The sequence below is a fragment of the Dioscorea cayenensis genome, chromosome 9, assembly GCF_009730915.1.
Source record: "Dioscorea cayenensis subsp. rotundata cultivar TDr96_F1 chromosome 9, TDr96_F1_v2_PseudoChromosome.rev07_lg8_w22 25.fasta, whole genome shotgun sequence".
NCBI classification, from domain to species: Eukaryota; Viridiplantae; Streptophyta; class Magnoliopsida; order Dioscoreales; family Dioscoreaceae; genus Dioscorea; species Dioscorea cayenensis.
The window spans coordinates 6,817,795-6,833,894 of record NC_052479.1 but is presented as its reverse complement, the minus strand read 5'-3'; the positions used below and the strand labels follow the sequence as shown (position 1 = coordinate 6,833,894).

The window sequence follows — 16,100 nt, the reverse complement described above, 5'->3', positions numbered from 1 at the left end:
TTGATAGTTATCGTGTTGTAGTCGGTCCTAAAGGGTTTTTCAACCTTCAGTTCAGAATGTAAACCAGCAAAAGAATGAAGCTACATTTATTTCTTGAACTTGACATGCGTAGAATGGCAAGGAAGAGCTGACTCTCCATCTGGCTTGGTCTCACTCCCTTCTCGCATGCCTGGACGATTTATAATCTCGAGAACCTTTCAAGCAAGACTGCGGGGTGATTTAAAAAATGAGTCTATCTTTCTTGTAGTGCATTCCATTCCTCGAGAAAGAATCTATTCCGAGGTTGGTTAATGAGATTAAAAAATGGTGCTTCCTTGGCCGTGTGGAACATGGACGAGCATTATGTCATTCCTACAAGTGATCCGACTGGAAGAAGTGTTATATGCGGACTTCGAGATCAAATAGAGAATGTTTCTTTCCATTCCTCATAAGCCACTTATTTCTCTGAAACAAGAGATCAAAGTTATTTTTCTCCTTTTTCCCAAAAAAGTCGACAGTCTTACACCAGTGGGATACTTTGAATAAACTTGAATACATATAGGAGACACCGATGCTAAAACCTTTTCTCGAGATATCTTCCAAACTATTAGGGTCGTTGCTCCGGATCTTGTTCCCCCAGTGCGAAACCAATTGGTTCTGTAGTTTGAGAATTCTGCTGATTCCAAGTACTCCATCTTCATCATTGCATATAGGAATATAAAAAGTAAAGAGGAGAAGGCATGACCAGAAGAATTGTGTCAAATAAGTGAATTTATCTAGCTGAGGCATTATTTCTTGAAAAAAGAACCCTCCAGATAGAAAAAGACTCCTTCCTGTACGAGTACTAAGTACGGACCAAAAGACTACCCTTTCTTCCATCTAGGATTTACTATAATCTTTCCTAGTCGAGAAAGAGATCTTTGATTGCGCACTGATACTCATCATCACGTGAATCTCAATGCCAATGACATATGAGGCTTAACCCATATCCTTCATCTCAAAGTTCCTTATGAGGAATGCCTTCATATCGTGCAACAGCCCCAGATCACTGCTAGCAAGCAATATGTCGTCAACATACATATAGGACTAGAAAGAGAAACTTGCTCCCACTGACCTTGACGTATATACACTGATCAACACTGTTTTTCTTAAACCCAAAGGTCATTCTCACCTCATGGAATTTTAGGTACCACTGACGGGATGCTTGTTTCAGTCCGTATATAGACTTCCTTATATCTTGGAGTACCTTCCGCTCAATACTGTATACTTGATAGTATGGCTGGGAAGGCTGATATATATATATGTATTCTTATGGACTCAATTAGACTCAAATAACAGATTCTGTTTGATCCCTCTGGGTCGACTGCACTCCTCTTCACTTCCACTCTCTTCAATAGATTTAGGCTTGGAAAAGGTTGTTCAGTTGGGGACCTCTCCGTAGGGAGGGTTTTTCTCTTTAAGAAGGAGGCTCCTGGCGCAACAAACTGAAATCTTGGAGCACTCTCGACTCTATGAGTCTTTATGTTGCCAACTCCAAGGAAGTTGGCAAAAGATAGAACAAAATTTTTTAGATGAAAGGTATGCTGGAGCTAGAAGGGAAACACATTGGCATGACTCATATTATTTGCCATGCTAATGTTCCAAGCAAAGGAATTTAAAATTCGATTTCAGGGTAGGGTAAAAAAGAGCCCTTTTTACCCTATCTAATCTATTAGGAAGGAGTGATAATGATGAACAAGGTCGGGCAGGCCTATTTACTTGATCAGGGGTATCGCCGACACATAAAAATGACGAGCTTTATCTTGTATACTTGGCTAGTAAAGACAAATGTGGGTTGAAAGAAAATCAAAGCTTTCTTAATTTAATCGCGAAAGGGTAACACACACCTTCCCACTGTCCTCGATTTCAGGCTATTGCGTGAAGCTTTGTCTCTGGCATACTAGGAGCAAAAGTCTACAGTTTAGTGGAAATATGCCCCAGTTTCATATCTAGATCGTGATCGAGACTTAGACTACCTACCTTGGAAAAGAAGATCCTTCAATCTTCCCCACAGCTAGGGATTCTGATTAAGCCAATTCTTCGGCATTTTCATACTTAGGATTTTGGATTGAAAAACTTGTTGGGTAGGTAGTCTAAGTCTCGATCACGATCTAGATACTTTTGTTTTGATCGTCCATAAACCGGCCCGAGACACGGGTTTACTCTCTACTATATATAATGAAATTTCATCTCTCTGGGGTTTCCAGAAGAAGGGGATAATAGATTTTGAAGCACTGATCGCTGACTGAATCTCTTGGGGTCTATCAGCGAAAAAAAACTTGATGTTTGTCCCAAGAACAAAAGAATGTTTATATACGCTCAAATGGGTCCTGACTCGCAGTAGTTTAACTTTTCTTTTATAATGGGACGGGCCTTCCTACGTTCATCATAGACCGGACGGGAAGAGATCGTACTTTCACCACTGTAGACCGGCTTTGATAAAGACCTTTGGGCAGCAGTTACTCTTTCCGATGACATTCTGTCTGTCTATCTATCAAAAAAAAACAACTTCTTCGCTCTACCACTGAAATCCTGGTTCCAATCGAAGATAGCTTGAACGAGAGACTGAACACAAGCATAATATATATATATATATATTTAAAATCTCTCTATCTTTTTTCCAAGGATTGATTGCCGTCCTTAAGGACCGGGTGTACCCACTCCTTCATCCTTCTCGTGGGCCACCATTCTTTTTAAAAGAAGTTTTTCTCACCAAGGGGAAGGAAGTCCTCCTTTCCTTACTTGAAGGTCGTATAAGACACTCGTTAATATATTAAATTTTTTATGAGGAAGGTACTCCCAATTTGAGGTAGAAGAACAAACTTCCAATGCATCGAAGCTTTCTACTCCTGCTTGAATACTTGCTCTTACTCAGTGGCCGAAAAGAACTTTCTTATCTTATTGTTGAGACAAAAAAACAGGCAAAGTTAAGCCCACATAGCAAAAACAATCCATTTTGAAGTAGCACCTGCATGTTCAAAGGGGCAAATGGCAAAAGCCTGCACGGAAGCATACTTGTCCAAGAAAGCCACTCTCCCTTAGCGTACCGCAGATGTCAGATCATAATCGATTCACTGTCTTATCTTGCTTGACCAGAGCGCTGCAAGCGATACTTTCATCAAAGAGAGACCTGCGTTCTGCATTTACAGTTGCAGAATGTTAATACATTGATTCATCAGTCTAGGAGGAAGAATAGGAAAAGTAGAAGAAACAGAAGGACTAGGAGAAGGCAGATGCCATACAAGACACGGCAAAAAATGTTTGCTCTGATCCCCTGTGGTCCAAGTATACATGGTGACTACAAACCCGGAACCGTCTGCACAAGATCAAGATGAGCAGCCGGCCGAGCAAAGGCAAAAGGGCTGAAAATGCTGTCGCAGGAAGGCACAAATGCCACTTTTCGGGAGTGCCTCCCTAACCCAGGAATGCACACTAAGGGCTAGGATTCAGGCATTGCCAAATCCGCCTCCCTTTGAGTAACTTCCCCAGAAGAAGAAGGCGGCTTCCATTCACGCAAGCACGTCTTATACACCTGTCGATCTTTTCTTTTACAGACGCCAGTAGCTAGTGCGTACATGGCTGGGAGCAAGACATCACAGCCAATCAAAATGGAAGAAAAAATGTCCAAGCTCATGGAAATGATGGCTCAAATGAACCGGATGCAGATGGAGCTTGATCATGTCAAGGCATCTCGAACCCGGCACCGCCGCTATTGGAAGGAGAAGGAATAGAACTCCGTGATTCAGAAACTCTACATCCTCTATTTCTCTACTCTATAACCAGCTTTTGCCCTTTACCCCGCTGGAAAGGAAATAGGAGAAACTAAAACAATAAGGGGAGCAATCAGACCAGACCTCAATGAATCAGTTAGTTAGGAAAGAAAGCCCAAAGCAAAAAGAAAGGGACAAAATCAACTGCTTTTTAGCCAAATAGGGAAGAATTATACCTTGTAAGAGTGCCTCCCTTATAAGTCAAGCATAACCCCAGCACTGGAAGAGTGGAAATGAAATATTAACCACTGGCTAGCTTGTAGTAGAAGGAATGTCACTGGCTAACAAAAGGGGAAGAAAAATAGGAATAGGGGGAGATATACTTTTTCTTACTACTGCGTAAGTAAAGGCCTAGGATGAGAACTCAAACTCAAATTAAAACCCCACAAAAGAAAAGGGAGAAAGACTATATGTAAGGGAATCTGATCTCAAATTTAAAACCAGGGAAAGGTGAAAGGGCTGCGGATTAGCTTAGCACAAAGGCAAAAACTGGAACTGCAACTACATCAGGAGGATCAATAAGAACTCCCACAGGATAGAATGGACCATATTCCCTTGCTTGTATGGAAGAAACCAAGTCACTTGCGTCATATGTACATGTACCACCATGGAAAGACTGATGAAGGGTAGCCCCCTTTTGATCGTTTGGATCGAAAAAAAGGGGAACTGCTTTTGTTTGTTTTAGGATTGGCCTTTAACCTATTCCGACTATCCAAAACTGCCGAGAATGCTAACATAGTGGAGAAGGTATGGCCAATATTTCCAAATTTAGCTTACCTGGTCCAGGAAGATCTCCATTTATTCATTAAGTGCCTGAGGTGATAGTATGAGTCATTTCTGAACAAGACAAGTTTGTGATATGAATTGGCTCAGTATCCATCCTACTTAATTAAGTACCAAATTAGGGGCTTAGACCCCAGTAGCGCCTTTAGAATCTAAGCCCTTTGAAGGGCCACTAGTTGTAGCTGTGGGTGGGGCTTGCGTTCAACTCGCTCCGGGTTTCGATCTATATGACCTCCGGGCGGTACAAAGTACACCTCTTCCGTAGAGGCGGGTAGTAACCTAACTTTAAGAATCAAGGGAGCCGAGCCCTCAACTCTATCTATGGAAAGATCTCCGTGCGTCGTGTGAGTTGGAATCCTAGATTGGATCTCATGAGACCCCCCACTATGACTACGAAAATAGCCCTGCCCTGGCACCTTCGCTAGACGGAGAGTAAGCTACTTCTATTAGCGCCGGACCGTCGAGTCGAATTGATCGTGTCATGTGCAACGTCCATCAATAATGGTTCATTAATGTCCATTGATTTAGACTCCTTTCCCCTTCCCTTATATGAAAAAGTTGAGAGGGGCTGAACCAACGCAACGGAAACAGAAGTCTTTCGACTCACTCTCATATGGCTCGCCCTCGAGCCCTCAGCGGGTCTTTCCCTGTTGTTCTATTCCCGCCACAATAAATACGCACGGAAGAGGTATGGTATGCCCAGTGCGTGGAGGATCTGTTAAGAGTGTCCGTTGTCTCAGTAGGGTAGAATACCATCTTTTCCCATATTGTCTTGAAAAAAAAAGGGTCAGTGCTACGGTCCCCTATTCTTTGATCCAATATTGACTGGGGACGACCCCTGACTTCCATAGGTCCTTGGTTCAACCTCCCGTAGTAGCCCTTGCTTTTTTTTTAAGAAAGCGGGGCCAATTTCTCATATTTGTTCAGTGTGCCCCCCTTTCATTGAGTGCCCCGCCCGGTTTACTGGGCTGTTGGCTTACCAAGCACTTGCCCGCTGCTCCTGCCGCCTGCTTGGCGGGCGGAGCACTCGTTATCCTTACTCTTCTCTGCGCTGGGGCTCCCTCCCATTGCTTTAGCCATAAGCTATGGCATCTCCATCTCACACCCACTCTGGCCCACCCGTCCTGCGAGGCCAGAGTGAGCTCAGCGGTCAACCCCCTGACGATAAGGGGTCTTTCACTTTTGCCAGATTTATAGAGATATTACGAGTCTTCCGTCCCAGATTCCCTCGCCGCGGCCATCTGCTTCACCGGTACTACCTATAATAATGCTTACGTTATTATGACTGATATATAAGTCTTATCTCGGACCACAAAGGCCCCAGTCATACTTCTGGTTTCCATTCCCATCATCACATTATATTGAAGGAAACTCCTCGGGTTCTGCCATAAGAACTTGGAGTCCGTATCATGGTGAAGGTAAGGTAACAGTGTGATTCTTGCTCAGAAATTGACAAAACGCGTTCGAGTTATTGGCTCATCCGACCCGGCAGCATTCATGAGTCGGTCGTTCAACTGCCCCTCGGAGACACGGTCAAGAAGTGCCATGCATGCTCCCCACCATCCTTTTTTTGTCTTAGTCCCACCCGGGCCCCTCTGGGGTAATAAAGAAATGGAAAAAAAAGGGGACTTCTGCTGTGGGCTATGCAAGCCATGACTTATGAGTCCCCCTCCAACAAGAAAAGGTAGAAATATGGAAACTTCTCTGCCATTTGGATCGGAGAATTGACGGAGGAGGAAATCGGGTTTAAAATTTCCAAAAACTGCACGATTATATAGCCAAAGGGAATAGGCTGCATGATAAGTGCTTGTGCGATATGAATGCGAAGCGTTCACACTAATATGTGTGTTTTTTATGTTACTTTTATGAAAGTAGGGTTGTGAGGTCGTTTATGAAGGAAAGAAGCCAATCTGGATTACAATGCACCAATTTTGGAGGAAATCTTGCTAAGGTTCAAACGCGAAGACATAGGTCGATGTGAAATGCTAGAGTGTGTGCCAACCTCCTCAGATTCGAGTTTGGCACATCCATTTGAGGGGCACAAAGGTAGTTACACTCGAGCATTCCGACTTATGCACATAGAACAAGAGCTTCACCAACTTGCCTATCGTTGATGAAGCAAGGGATCCACGACGTGAACGTGTGCCCGTTTGTGTTACTCCAATGAAAGTATGGACTCGGGAAGCTATGCAGGGCCGGATCATCGTGAGCAACCCGATAACAAGTATCGAGCAAAGACTGCTCACTGACCGCCCAGAGAAACAGAGAGTTCAGAGAATCCACACGGGCGCATGAAGCATCCACGCCAGTGTAGTTGCCCGATTCCAGCCATATTTAAAGCTGAATCAGCCCCGATTTTAGTATTCTTTTCTCCATCTTTTCCCCAACTTGAGAGAGGACTTCGGCTAGGGTTTTGAGGGATATTGGCCAATGTTTTGGAGAGGTTCTACGGCTCCAACATCATCATTCCTTAGGAAGAAGGTTGGTAGGGGAGCTTTTGTTGAGGCGTATCCTATACCGGACGAGGGAATCCTTGGACGACGAGTAGAGGACTTTCCACAAGACCATCAGCAAGACTATCGAGGGGGTTTCTTTATGGATTCATTACTTTTACATTCTATTTTTTTGATTGTACTTAGCTCCATGGAGAGCTAAACCCCTAGTGGGTACTTGGGTATTGTGAACCCTAGGATATATTTGTTTCATTGAATCTCTTTATTATGCTTTCAATTAATTGATGTTTATTATGAGTTCCAACCTTGAATGCTTAATTGTATGAAAATTTCCTAGAGTGACACTCAGGGTTGAGAGTTCTCGTTGGTAACCTTGTGGAGTGAGTGACACACCATAAGCGTTAGGACACGACTAGGGTTGGAGATGGTTGAGAGGGTGAGTCGAGAGGTGCAGGGAGCGTCCCCTTTCCCCTCCGACGTGATAGATTCTACCTCGCTCCTTGAGTTCTTTGCGCCATAATAGAGTGAATGGTCTAAGTGATGAACTTCACTGGGGCTTAGTTGCCCGTGCAACGGAGTGAAGCGTTGAGGTGATCTTAGTATCTAGGGCTCAATTGTGGTTAGGGACCTTCCACCGGACCAAAGGGTTAGGTCTATAATTAGGAAGAGATTTATCAATTGGAATCCCTAGAGCTCATTGCAACTCTATGCGAGTGTGAGGTGTTGAGATTGTTTGATTTCTCCTGGGGGACATGTATAGATTTAGGCATAGTTGACCTTAGATTTGGGACTATGTAATTAAGGATTTCCACGACTCACCATTGCATTGATTAGGAAGCATAATAGAGGGTTCTTGCACTTGAAACAATTATCCTAGGCGGAGCATTATCCGAGTACCCCATCTTTATCGATTGTCTTACGCCCTTTCTTTACTTTTGCTCTCTTACTTGTTGTTTTTATTGTTGAGAGTTGAATCATTGTCACACTTATCATCATTGATTTTTCACATAGCTAAGAATCAAATTAAGTATTTTTATTCCCTATTCCCTGTGGATTCGATACCCGCACACCCGGGATTATTACTTTGACATACCCGTGTACTTGCGGGATATACGAAATGGGACCTTGTCACCATGACTAAAATCATCCCAAGCGCTGCTAATGTGGCTACTAAGCTCTTTCTTTGAAAGCTCCCTCACGAGATTGGAAATTCCCGGATAAAAGTCGCTAGTACCGGGTGAACTCATATTGGCCAAAGTGGAAGAGAAGGAAATGGTAGGGAGATTCTGCATGGTGCTCACTGAACCACCGTAATATCTAGCAAGTCGAGTTTTATGTCGGTCATACCGAATCATTCCTTGAGAATTATGCACTTTTCTTTCAAGAACAACGAAAGGTACTTATACCTTTGTCCCTACACAAGCAGGCTTGATGGTCGAAGTCAGTGGCTTACTGGGACGAGATGGAAAGATCGTGCTAATGGAAGCCAATCTATCCGGGAATGGAAGGCTAGATCGGGAAAAGCTTATAGTGGTACTACGAGTTATTGGAAGGACTGTTTGGTTGTGATACTAATGGCGGCGAGACTACGGTTCGACGTAGGTAGAACAACTTTTTACTTGTTTGAATCGAAAAGAAAGATTTTAGAATTTCAATGGCTAGCCTAGGATTAACCAAGATTAGCTCTCCTCTTTGCAACACTTTCGCTTTTGTTCACGGTGGTCCTTATGTTTACTTTTCACTCACTATGCCTTTTAGCTGAAAAGGTTCCCTTTGATGGGATCCTTCCATTACCCTTGAGTTTCAACACCGAAAGCCCTTGAAGTTCCTTCCAGATACATGGCTTAACTTACATAACCGGGGCCTGCTCAACATTCTTGGAAAACAATCAAATCTAGGACTTAGCCATTCAATCTTGTGAACTAATCGAGACCAAAATTGGATAAGGAGATACGAATGGAGAGGAATAACCAATCGATGAAAGAACATGAAACCATTCTGTTTCAATAGAGGTATAGGAAATGGTTGGGGGCAATGAAGTAAGTGAAATGGTTAGATTTTATGCATGTTCCAACCATCGCTTGATGGGATTCCAAGAGCCGAACGAGAATGAATACCACAGGAAGAGTCAAGACCGGGCTGCCTAATAGAATGTTTAGCGATCCATTCCGGATCGATCGAATTGAATACGGAAGTTGTAACATGGGAAAACCACGGAAAAATACGACTTATTTGAATAACCCCGATGACTTACCAATTATATAAGTAGGATCTTTGGCAAGCAATAAGCACTTAAATAATACAATTCGAGTGTACCAGATTCCTTCTCATTTTTGAGGAAAAAGGTTCGGGAGGAAAGGAAACAACGGAGAGATCCGAATCGGACCTAAATGGAAATGACATGAAAAATCTTTTTCAAAACCTATCATTAAGAGTGTTACGATGATAAAAAGATTCTCCCTTAAGGCTATCCCGATCACCGAACCCATACTAAAGCAGGAACCAGCTGCTTAGAACCCGAGGGAGAACAATCCCTTGCACCAGTTAAAAACCTACCTTGATGAGTTCACGGTTGTTGCAGCTCTGAGTGAAGTGCTTTAGCGGTAGACATTTTTTTCGAAGTCAAAACATTTTTTTGAGATCTATTTTACTTCCACACTCTGCCTCTCCTTCAAATCTATTTCGTTAGGGGAAAAAATTCTTTTTCCAAAATCAAAGAAAAATAAAAATAGTTATGAAAAAGAACAATGAAAAAACTATGAAATTTCTTTCAATCATGAATCCCTTTGCTATGTTCGACAATTCTCAACCGTAAGAGAAGTATAGGTAAGAGGTCCGATACGACTTTTAAAAGAGTGGTGAGTTCACATCGATCAAATTCATTTTTCATTATTGGTTGATGAATGGAATTAAGCGTAAATTTCAAGTGGCTACACCCCTCAACAAAAATAGTGCATCAGAGTGCAAGAATAGGACCATCGTTGAAAGGGCAAGGTTTATGTTAAAAGGTGCCAGGGCTTTAAAAGGCAGAAGCAGTCCCTATGTTAAAAGGTTTATGTTAAAAGGTGCCAGGGCTCAATATAAGAAAAATCGAAAAAGCGGTAAAGTGAATAAGAGGAAGATAAAAAAAGTTATGGTTGAGCTTGAGTGAGAAGGGCCTAGGAGATGGCACGCGACCCCACAATCTACTAAAGCATCAGTCAGAGGACCACCAGCACCTATCTCTTAAGGCTTCTGGCTTAAAAAATAATAGGATCTAACTAATAGGGGGCCTGCTGAAGGCTGAAGGAGTATCTTCCTCCCCTCTTCTTCTCAACTGATTGTTTGAAATAAAGAAATCTTTCAATTTTTTAAGAAATCAAAACAAAGGTTTTGCAAGCTTTTTTAGTGCATGTGCCATCAGAAAAAAAATGATGGTGAGGATTGCCCTCTCAAGGTATAAAGAAAACTGTTTTGCAAAGAAAATGATCGCTGAAAGAGGTTTGAGAATATGACCCCTGCAGTCGTTAAGGAAACAGAAGAAGTGAACTTTGGGCCCCGTGTTAAGTTCATCCTCCTTTCTAAAAAATTGGGCCCCAAGATCTGATTCTGTTTTTGAAAGACTCCTGGAACCTTGTCTCGGATATAAGACCTACGAATCAAATCAGGTGTTAGCGGAAAGATAAATGGGTGGCTCTCTATGTGGCATGCAAAAAAAAGAAGCTGGGGCGGGGAGTGGGGGAAAGGAGATGGAATCAACTCAACCAAAACATCTTTGTTTTGATGAGCACTCGACCCTTCCGTGTCGAAGGATATTAGACACTGGACAAGACGCATGAACTGCCATTAATCACTATCTGCCAAAATCGAACCTGAGAAAAGAATATCCTGCTATATGTACTATATTTTATCCGGGACTGGTTGCTTCTGATCCTGCTTTAGAGTCTGTGTCGGTTGATGCGCCTGAAATGGCTTCTGATTTAGCTTCTTCAACTGCGGCTTTAGAGTCTGGTTATAGACCAAGCCCCTTCTCTTAGTAAGTTGCTAAAACCCCAGTGGTAACCAATCTCTATTCCTTGTCAGAATGCGATGTCAGACAAGTAGGTGGGAAAGTTAGGGCCAGCAGGTACTTTGTTGATTCTCATACCTTATGTCCAAAGCTGGCTCTCTCTGATGCTTGCCACTGCTCTGAAATGATTCCGCTTCCAATTTGTTAGGTTTTCAGTCTACCGTGTATTGTAGATAAAAGAATACATGTTCACCCGGGCATTGAGTCAAGGCCCTATGCCTTATCTTTCTTAATGATGTTTCTATCCAAGTTGCTTGCTCTGGGTGTAGCTATCATGCTTAGGCTGGTTGGAAGCAGGAATACCGGAAGTGGTAAGGCAGCTAGTGGATGGAGTGTCGTCAGCGTGATAGAGTGGACGTAGAATTGAGGGTGCGCTGGTGGTGGGAGTTGGCCAGCTTGTAGCGCAAGGTTAGAGTCTAGACGGATGCTTTGTGATGAATTCTTTTTCATAGGATTAATTTGTTTTTGTGCAAAAACTGGATCAAAAAGTAGACCAGTAGTCCGCTAGCGAGCTTAGGGCTAGTTGGCCTCCAGCTTACCTGATAGCTCGTAATGGCTCTCGTCGGAGCATGTCTTTTCGGCTCTCGTTCCATTCTTTGTGGTTAATCTCATTCTTTTTCTTTGGTTTCTGTATAAGCCAAGGGCATTTCCTAGCACGAAGGCAGATTAATGATTGAATGCGGTCAGGCTTCCGGCGATTGAGGGGTTGATCTGTGTTGTGTGATATTGTCTTGTGAACATATGGGGCAGGGTCAAAAGGACATGGAGAGATTACCGTTTGGGGCTTCGGCAATGTCTTTCTGTTCAGCATGTCATTCTTATCCTTTTGTTTGTCAATCAATCTTGCTCTTATACTCGAATTTGTATCTGGTCAGTGAATCTATCTATTTGACATGATATATGGGGGTTAGAGAAAGTGAGGGATGGGATTCAAAGTAAAAGCAAGCAATAGACTCCTTCGTAGCCGGTTAAAGCACAAGGTAGCAAAGTCAAAGCAAGGGACAGGTCTACGACCTGCCAATGATACCATTCTACTACTCTGTTAGTACCAAATCTTACTCTTGTTAGTCTCCAAGGAACATCGAAGACTTGTAACTACATCGATAGACAAAACATTATCCTTCCTCACTACCATCTCGAGAGAAGCAATTGGCTTGGGATGAATGTCATTGGTTCTATCTCTCTCTTTCTTTGTCCAACTAGCTAGGGATCAAAAGTTAAAATAGATAATAATGAGCATTCTTCTAATGTAAATAGCTCATAAATGACTAGTAAGATTCGAGAAGGATAGTGATCAACCTGCAAAGCAATATCAGAAGGAACATATCACTGCTGGTGAGTAAAACAGGCAAGGTCAACATGCTAGCTCAATGTATGTTCGTTTGTGTCACGTCATGGTAATTGGTCATCAAATGCTTCCTTCCATTCCTCGATCAGTGTTTGGGATTGCTTCAAAGAGAGAACCAACTAGGATCAGAATGAGTAGCATTGCTTTCTCCGTTTGGTCCGACTAAGAAATTAAAATAAGATTCCATCGATCGGTGAAGCACATCAACGAAAGTGTGCACGCTAGCGCTCTCCTCTAAGCTTCTAGTTAGCTCATCAAAGAACTGACTCCCCTAAGTGGGACATATGGCTTTGGCAAGATGCGCTGGTTAGGAGCGAGGGTGAGGTCGTTAGCAGAGTAGACTCTGTGTAAGAGGAAGAACCCACGAGAAGGAAGAATCGAGCGTTAGAATACTAGGATAGTTTTTGGATTACGACAAAGTTTTTTTATACAACGAAAGGGTACAACCAAAAGCATACGACTCGAAAAGAACCAATGCTTGATCATCCCCACTGCATACTCATTCTAAACTGCTAACTAAACATCATCTGTACTGTCACCTCTAGCTATCGCCCTTCCTTCATTTGCTAGGTGTGGAATGGAGTCTGTATCAGTCACATATCCATCCCCATCAAACCCCCTTCTTGCACTTCAACCCCCCTTCTTGCACTTCAACCTGCTACCTCGCACTATCCTTCTTCCGTTGTCTGCCTTCCTTCATTTAAGACATCTTGGAGTGAAATAAGCTTTGATCGGAACCGCACTTGACCCCTTCTCGCAGTCACTCTCATCCGCTGTCGATCTAGATCTTGCCACCTTGACCTGCTAATCTGCTTCTTTGATTGTCACATGTAACTAGAAGCTGACAGTATCCCTTCCATCTCGATCTACTATTTTCTAGGAGCAATGTGATGGGTATTTCCCATTGTTTGTCTCTTTCATGGGGGTCAGTACAGAAGAAGCCACATGGATTCATACCACAAGGGAAGAAAGGGAAAGTATGTCGATTAAAGAAGGAAATATTTGGATTGAAGAAGTCCATTGACTAAGAAGGTTCAAAAAGTTTGGCAATGTTGTACAAGAGTTTGGTTTTCAGAGAAGTTATGCAGATTATTCTGTATTTGTCAGGAAGAGAAAGGAGGGGTGATGAGCGATCCGCAAGTGCACGGAGTCGTCAAGTAATACCTCTCGTGCGAGCACGAGAGGGTCGTATTCCCTGGGCCCAAGGAGCAACTATTACTTCCCTTTCGTCTATTTCCTAGCCTAACACTCCGAAATATGAATAGTAATTATAAAAAAAGAAAGAATTAACTACAATGAAATCCGGGGTACTACTACACACAATACGAACTCAAGGGAGAATCAAACAGTGAAGGGAGTGATTTGGACAACGAATCCCCCTAGGGTTGTCATTAGGTCCTGAATTTAGGATGAAATGCGAGATGGTAGTTGGGCCAAGAGAATCCTAAATTAGCTCAACCCGATGGTCACGGCAATTGAACCCTAATCCCATACAAGTATTGGGTCAGAATCGATTCTGCCCAAATCCTCATATGATTGCATTACACTCAGAGAAATCTCTAATCAGGGTCGATACTCAAACTAGGTCCAACCCTAATTGCTCGGAGGGGTACAAAAATACCCGATGGTCACGGTGTATTTGTACATGGATCCCTTCCAAGCCAAGTGTGTCTAGTACAAGGGCGATGGTCACGCAACCAAGTACAACCTAGAAGTTGAAATACGTAGTTCTAATGCAAATCAACACATCAAAGTACACAAGACTTGAACCACAAACTACAAGATTCCATAAAAAGAAATACAACATCCAACAATACATCAATAAAGATGATCATCCAAATTACAAAACAATCAACCCTAGAGTTCATCATATCCAAATCACAAATAAGTTAGTGCCTCATGAAAGAGGACCACTCATACAAATCCAAGGAACAAATAAAGAAGAAAAAGAAGTAAGAACTACTCCCTCTAGCTTTAGATCCCCTTAGATGGTGAAGATCTTGAAGATTTGAAGAGATCTCCCCTCAAATAATGCCTTGGATGCCTAGGATCTTCACCCAATCTTCTCCTCCAAAGCTTGCATCCCTCTTGGTGATGTCTTGCATAGTAGATCGCTGGCGGGAAGAGTGGTATGGCGGCCTAAGAGGCCCAAGAGAAAACTGCACACCAAAAGCTCTCCAAAAACCTCCTCTTTTGCCCTAAAAGTTCAGCCCGAAATATATAGCGTCAGGTCCATGCGGGCTCCATGCGGGGGCATGGAGCCCGTGAAGCTCACTGCCATTTCCCTCATGGTACTACAGTACTCAGCTTACCTTAGACTAAGGGACTAAGAAAGAGGTTTTAGTTAAAACTCCGCTCGTTTAACCAAAAACTTGTTATATATATTACTTGACTTCTGCTGACTAAGGTCCTTCGCTTGTGCTTTTGCAAGATCCATTGATATAGACACTATGTCGATGAAAAAGACTAAAGTGGGACCAGGAAGGAAGGCACCCCACCACTAAGAGCTTGTTTTGCTTTCGCTCCGCTCGCCTCCACGTGCCCTCTCCTACTTTGTTTAAGCATACCTATCACTTCACAAAAGTAGGAACCTCGCTCACCTTCTCAGCGAGTTACTCTAACCACCGGGGTTTCCTCCAGCTGACCTACCCTACCATTGATTTGATACAAAAAGTGTAAAGTTAATGGTCTCCGATCGGAAAACCGTATCCAAGCTCCGTGGCTAGTCTGCATTCTTTGGAATTCTCAAACTTAGCGAACTGAAACAACTTAGTAGCTAAAGGAAAGAAAATCAATCGAGACCCTGTTAGTAGCAGTGAGCGAGAGCGGAACAAGGGTTTGAATCTAAAGAAATCCAAAGCGCTTTCATGCGATTTGTTGTGGATTAGATGATGGAAAAACCAATAAGCAGCAAGCGTAGGCTGTGTTGCCGTAGCGCACCCGGATGACTTGTACAAAGTCAGCAATCGTTTTAGGGTGCAAGGGTAGACAACACAGGACTGACGGGGTGGGGCACATAGTGAACTGGTTTTCTGAACAGGTTGGAAGATCTGGACAAAGAAGGTGATAGCCCTGTGAATTCGTTCCCATGGTTCAATCCTTCCCAGTAAAACACGGCGTGCTCGAATGATGATTGGTTTTAAGCGAGAAAGGGGGACCACCCTCTAAGCCTAAGTATTCCTCAATGACCAATATCGAAGTAGTACCATGAGGGAAAAGTGAAAAGAACCCCCATCGGGGAGTGAAATAGAGAGCCTGAGATCCGATATGAACAATCAGTCGAAGGAACGGAGCGCGCGCACACTCACTCTAACGGCGTACCTTTTGCATGATGGGTCAGCGAGGAAATGGGAACAGCGGCTTAAGCCATTAGTTGTAGGCGCTTTCCAGAGGTAGAAGATTCTAGTTCTTCCTATTTTACCCGAAACTGATCGATCTAGCCATGAGCAGGCTGAAGAGAGCTATAACTGGCCTTGGAGGACCGAAACCACGTATGTGGCAAAATACGAGAATGACTTCTGGTTAGGGGTGAAAGGCCAACCAAGATAGGACATAGCTGGTTTTTCGCAAAATCTATTTTAGTAGAGCGTATGATGTTGATGGCCTGAGGTAGAGCACTGAATGTCTAGGGTGCCCCCATTTTGCATGACCAACCCCAGGGAAACTCCGAATACAGGCCG

The 16,100-nt window shown here is 43.2% G+C and overlaps 1 pseudogene; it reads right to left on the bottom strand.

Annotated features, from left to right (window-relative positions):
- Positions 1-296: 296 nt before the first annotated feature.
- On the bottom strand, positions 297-768 carry LOC120268305 (annotated as a pseudogene).
- Positions 769-16,100: the final 15,332 nt, after the last annotated feature.